This window comes from Silene latifolia, chromosome 9, assembly GCF_048544455.1.
Source record: "Silene latifolia isolate original U9 population chromosome 9, ASM4854445v1, whole genome shotgun sequence".
In the NCBI taxonomy this organism is placed as follows: domain Eukaryota; kingdom Viridiplantae; phylum Streptophyta; class Magnoliopsida; order Caryophyllales; family Caryophyllaceae; genus Silene; species Silene latifolia.
This window is the reverse complement of record NC_133534.1, coordinates 23,110,947-23,117,097: the sequence shown is the minus strand read 5'-3', so window position 1 is coordinate 23,117,097 and position 6,151 is coordinate 23,110,947. Positions and strand designations below refer to the sequence as shown.

The 6,151-nt window shown below is 41.4% G+C and overlaps 1 non-coding gene across 1 annotated transcript; it reads right to left on the bottom strand.

Moving 5' to 3' along the window:
* Positions 1-1,383: 1,383 nt before the first annotated feature.
* Positions 1,384-1,489, bottom strand: LOC141603754 (small nucleolar RNA R71). Its single transcript, XR_012525610.1, has one exon. It is a non-coding gene; the product is annotated as a small nucleolar RNA R71 (small nucleolar RNA).
* Between the last annotated feature and the right edge of the window lie 4,662 nt (positions 1,490-6,151).

Sequence of the window (6,151 nt, the reverse complement as noted above, 5' to 3'; positions counted from 1 at the left end):
TTATTTATGCAATTTTATTATCGTTTTATCATGTTTAATATTAGTTATTTCGTTGTTATTAGTTTTGATAATATTAATAGCAAGAGTAGCTAAATCATTTCATGTTAGGATTAGGGGATCTACGGTAGAAATGTGACGATGTAGTGAGTAGGTTAGGTGAATAATTTGTGAGACTCTGTCCCCATGGCAATATAACTGTATTTACCGACTTAGTTGAGTGCACGCTTCTGAGTCACCTTTTAATCTGGTTAAATTTAATCCTGGATCAGAAGATTGGACTAAATAGACCTGCTATAAACAGTAGAGTACCCTGACGAGGATGGAAGTTAAATTAGTGGAAATCTAGGATAGAAAGTGGACCGGAAGGACCTTTCCATATCCGTCTTACATGTAATTTATCTAGACTATTTGCAATTGAGTCACTGGACTACCGTAGTGAACCGAAATCCTGACATGTCCCTTCTTTATTGATAGTTTATCTCTAGTTTTTGCCTTTACTGCTCTTTCCTTGCTTCTCTTTCTTTTACACCTTCAGTTTAGAAAATCAATTTACATATCCCCCATTTTGTGACCAAATAGACGGACTCTTTACAGATATCTTGCCTCCCTGAGGAGATCGACCTGAGTTCCCTAGCTATATAGTTAGTTTAGTTAGTTATTTTTGATAGGTATACGACTGCCCTGTCAAATTTTGGCGCCGTTGCCGGGGAGGCAATTGCCCTATCTGTTTTTTTTTCGTTTATTTTATCCGTCTCAGAGAATTCTTATTCCTTGAGACAGTTCTTTTTTATTTTATTTCAGTATTGTGTATGCCCAGGTCAAACAGGTTGGAGTTAGTTTCAGCTGATTCTGAGCCAGAGAGACTGTTGAGGCATAGACTCCGTCTGCAAAGAGAATCACGAAAGGAAGCCTTGAGTACTTTCGAACCCGAACTTTAGCATTTTATATTTACCGAAGATCAATCTTTAGGAGAAGATAATCTCAGTTCTGTAAACCAACCAGTAAAGATGCCGAATATTGCAAGTCATTCGGAGCCTAAAGCATCATCTATTCCTAAAGGTTTTAATCTCCAGACTGAGGATGGGAATACTTTTGACATCCGTCCGTCCTATATCAATCTGGTGGAGAGAAATCTCTTTAGAGGTGTGGCAGGTGAAGACCCGAGGAAGCATATGGAGGTCTTTACGGACTACTGTTCTACTATTCCCGCCACAAAGGGGGTAACTCAAGACAAGATTAAGGAGGTGCTGTTTCCTTTTTCTTTGACTGACTCAACCAGGGAGTGGCTGACTGACTTGGACTGTACGGCCGCGGAGATCACAGATTGGAAGACCCTTTCTCTTGCTTTTTATAAGAGATATTTCCCTCCGCAGCGCACCAATCAGCTGAGGGCCAAGATCACTAGTTTCAAGCAGGCACTGGAGGAAACGTTCTATGAAGCTTGGTGCCGGTTCAAGAGGTTGGTGAGGTCTCTTCCTCACCATGGTTTTGATCCCTGGTTTCTGTCCAATCAGTTCTACAATGGGTTGTACGATGACCACAGAGCCATACTTGATGCCTCATCCAACGGAAGATTCCAAAAGAATACTGATGATGATAAGGGATGGGCGATTATTGAGGAGATGGCGACCCATTGTGCCGAGTATGGGAACCCGAGAGATGGTATTCGAATAGTTCACGCGGTTGATAAGGCAGTCGTGGCTCAGCTGGAAGCCATGAATGCTCGTTTTGATAAATTGAGCCGCATTCTCGGGGGGAGCCTCGATACCCCATTTGCTTACTAGAGGGGAGACCGTCACATGTGAGAGGTGTGGGAGCAACGACGGTCACACTGCTGTTGGCTGTCTTACAGAGAAGGAACAGGTCCTTACTTTTCAACAATACAGGCAAGGAGGGGGTTCCTATTATAATAACCAAGGGGCAGTCCATCCCAATCTGAGGTGGACAAGTCAAAATGTAATCAATCCTACTCCTCCTCCTCCGCAGCAGCAACCATATGTCCCTCCTCATAAGGCTCAACAAGGCTTTCAGAAGCCCCCTTCCTTTCCTACACCTAATCACGGTGCATCATCCTCTGGTGGGGTGAGCGAGTTATCTGAGTTGAAGACGATGCTGCAGTCTTTGACAAAGCAATGGCAACTAAGTGACCAACAAAAAGATGCATCCATCAAGTCACTTGAAACTCAAGTTGCCCAGTTAGCCGCGAACCAATCCATGAGGAAGCAGGGTCATTTACCGTCACAAGATGATAAGAACCCACACGATACGGTGAATTTAATAAATATGAGAAGCGGTCGTTCATATGAGGGACCGGAATTGTTGAAATCAGACTCAAGGTAGGTAATTACTGCTGATGAACAATGTCCTGTTGAAGAAAAAGAGCTAACGACAAAGAAGATACTCGATCGACTGGTTTCAGGTGGTCGATCGAGTGAAAAAGCTGAAGAAATGACTCGATCGAGTGGAATTTTTACTCGATCGAATGACCAGGAGAAACTACAGCTCGATCGAGTAAAACAAACAGCTCGATCGAGTGATTTTATTGAGGATTCTGCTCGATCGAGTGATATCTTTGCTCGCTCGAGTGATGCTGATAAAGAAGACCTCGATCGAGAGCCTGCTAGTGCTCGATCGAGTGAAATATCGCCTGAAAGAGCCCGTTCGAGAGGAAAGAAGTCTCGATCGAAGGATGTAGAGCTTGATCCAGCTGATACGTTGGAAGAGAGGAACAAGGGGCTCGATATACCCATCACGGTACCCTTCCCGAGGCATCTGCAGAACACAAAGGCTAATCAACAGTTCGGTAAATTTGCCGAACTCCTGAAAAGCTTACAAGTCACCGTTCCGTTCGCCGAATTGCTGACACATGTACCCTCTTACCTTAAATTTATGAAAGAAATTTTATCACGTAAGAGGCACATTAACGATCATGAGATGGTAACTTTGACCGAGGTAGGGACGACCCTAGTTCAGAATAAGTTACCTCCCAAACAGTCAGACCCGAGTAGTATCTCGATTCCGTGTCACATTGGTACCCACTTAATTGATAACGCGTTATGCGATCTTGGCGCTAGCGTGAGTGTCTTACCGCTGTCTCTTGCTAAGAGACTTGGTTTGACCAAGTTTAATTGCACAAATATGACTGTTCAGATGGCCGACCGTAGTATATCACGACCGTTAGGTGTCACAGAAGACATACCTGTTAAGATCGGGAGATTCTTTATTCCCGTTGATTTCATTGTACTTGACATCCCCGAGGACACACATACCCCTATCATTTTAGGGAGACCATTTTTATTTCCTGCCCGTGTAGTGATACACGTCGGGGGCAAGACATTGACTTTTCAGGTTGGGGACGAGGAATTGATATTTCATCAGTCTAAGTCCAGAAGGGCTCCCATGCAAGCTCAGCCTTGCAATGCCCTCTCTTCTACTGACCCTCCTATTGACACTCCAAATGAAAATTTGGAATATTGTGCTGCAATCACTGCTACAGATACAAGCTATAACAACGGTCAAAAACCGTTGTTATATAAAAAAGCGGACGTTGTTAAAGCGTCCGTTGTAAAAGGTTTTAACAACGGTTGTTTTTCTTAAGCAAACCGTTGTGAAAAATATTAACAACGGTTTTAAGTATAAAAACCCGTTGTGGAAAGTGTGACTCAATTTTGGGGGGAAAGTTATAACAACGGGTTGTTTGTAAATAACCGTTGTTTTTTGTTCTTAAAAAATAAAAAAAAATTAAATTAAATATTACTAGCTATAAATATTAAAGCATCCTTTACTAACATATTAAAGCATCCTTTACTAACATTCATTAATTGAAACAACATGGCAATGAACCCTAATTTTATCAACAACGAAGAATGGCTTACACAAACGATTGAAGATGATGGGAAGGTTCTCGCCGGGCTTCCCGCCGATCAACACCCATTAATCAAAGCATCCCTTGAACATCAACGGAATTATTGGATTAAGAGGCGTGAAGCAGTCCGGCTTGTCAACAAAGCCTCATCATCATCATCATCATCATCATCATCATCATCTTCATACCCTCGTCGGCCTGTTATTTCTAAACTTGGTCTGCAGCCAGAGAATATGTTGAGTTGTACTCTTCCAACCTTATCTCCACATGCAAGTCGTGTCCTTGCATATATTCAATCTGTTATTGCAAAATATGAAGCCAATGACCCGAAAGTTAGCGGTATACCAGAGTGGCGTGATTGGTGGCAGGTTGAGAAGCGCTTTTTACGCTTAACCGGGGTTGTTCCGGCTTATTATACATCTTTTGATTTCTGATAATTGCTGTAATGTATTTGGTTTAAAATTAAATGAAATGATCATTTTGAAAGTGTTGAGTTATGCTTGTTTGATTTGCTTCCATTTTTTCAACTCCATAGATCTATCAGCCTCTCCTTAATCTTTCAAAACAAACTCCAAACTCCAACAAAATGAATGATATATCATCCTTAAGACTCTTACTATGCTCGATCCGTACTGAAGGACGCCAAAGAAGATGGAAATGAAATAATTAGAAACACATACATAGAAATGAAATAATTAGCAGATCTTTGAATGAACCCTAATGGTCGATCAAAACACATACATTGAAATGAAATAATTAGAACAATAAAATAATGACGATGAAACAAACCGATAATTACGAACGTACGTAAAGAGACGATGAAAACAACAAAGTGACGGCGAGAAGATAAAGCGACGATGAGAAAGAGAGAAAGAGACGATGAGAAAGTGTGTGTTTTGTGTTTGTGTTTGGCTTCTTTCTTTGGGTTTGTGTTTGTGTATTAAGGTTTGTGTTTTGTGGTCACAGCAGAGACTTGTGTTTGTGTGGTTTATAGTATAGAAGGTATTGACAACGGTTATTAAACAACAACCGTTGTGAAATATGTTTTAACAACGGTTGTAGAAAATACCCGTTGTTAAATAAGTTTTAACAATGGGTTTCAAAAATAACCGTTGTGATTACTTTTCACTAACTTTGCGCCAATTTTGCGCCAAATTATTAACAACGGTTGTGCATGTGTGACCCGTTGTTAAAACTAATAACAACGGGTTTTATAACCATACTCGTTGTAATTGATTTTAGTAAAATTCGCGCCATACATTCTACAACGTCTATTGTGATTTTCGTGAATATTCGTTGTTAAAGGGGCGTTGTAGTTGCCTGGATTTGTAGTAGTGAATCGTGACCCCTCCGCCTCAGATTGAGAGCAAAAAGAAGGAAAGTTCGTCTTTTTTCCTTGCTGCAGGTACAGATGAAAATAATGTAGGAGCTGTCAATGGTTATTGTGTGATTAATGTCAGTCAAAGTGGGAGCGATGACGCTACAACTAGTAAGAAAGGAGTAAGGACGAGGAAAGTTTGCGCTTATGTGGACGTCAACTATTCTCCTCCTAATGATTCAAATACAAGCTCGTGGAGAATGAAGAGGACGGTTAATGTTGCTGAGGTGACGTCCTCCAGTCAGAAGCCCTCCGAGGGGCTCCTGAATTGCTTTGAGAAGTGAGCGGGGAAATGCCCCGTGTAACAAATTGTAAAATCAATTTTTAATTTCCATCGGATTTGTTTATTGCATTTAATTAGGACAATTAGAATTTAGACATTTTTAGCGTAGATTAGAAGACTATAGACTGTTACTATTCATATTTGGTATTTTGGGATATTTTTGCGAGTGTTTTTATGCAGGTTTGGGGAATTATACGCAAATTCAAAGGCTTACACGAGGAAAAGAGCTCTATCGATTACTTTTTGCACTCGATCGAGTGGAAAATGCTCGATCTAATGGTTCCACAATACTCGATCGACAGAAGCTGATGAGTTCCCATTTTTGGTCAATTTCACCACTCTTCTCTATGCATATTTCCCGATCATACTCGGTTTTTGACCCGTTTAGCTCCATTTTGTAGCTTTAGTCCCGTACTATGAACCATATGTTCCTCACTGCAGGTTTTGCAAAAGGAAGAGGGACAAGGGAGCTAGCTATAGAACTTTCAAGGCATGTATAGAGAAAAAGAGTGAAGAGAAGAGAAGCAGGACTCCCGGCCGGTCGGCCGGCATCCGGTCCACCGGCTGAGAGTCCCACTATACTTGCAATGATGTTGAAGAGCTGAAGGAAGACTCCAAGCCGGCC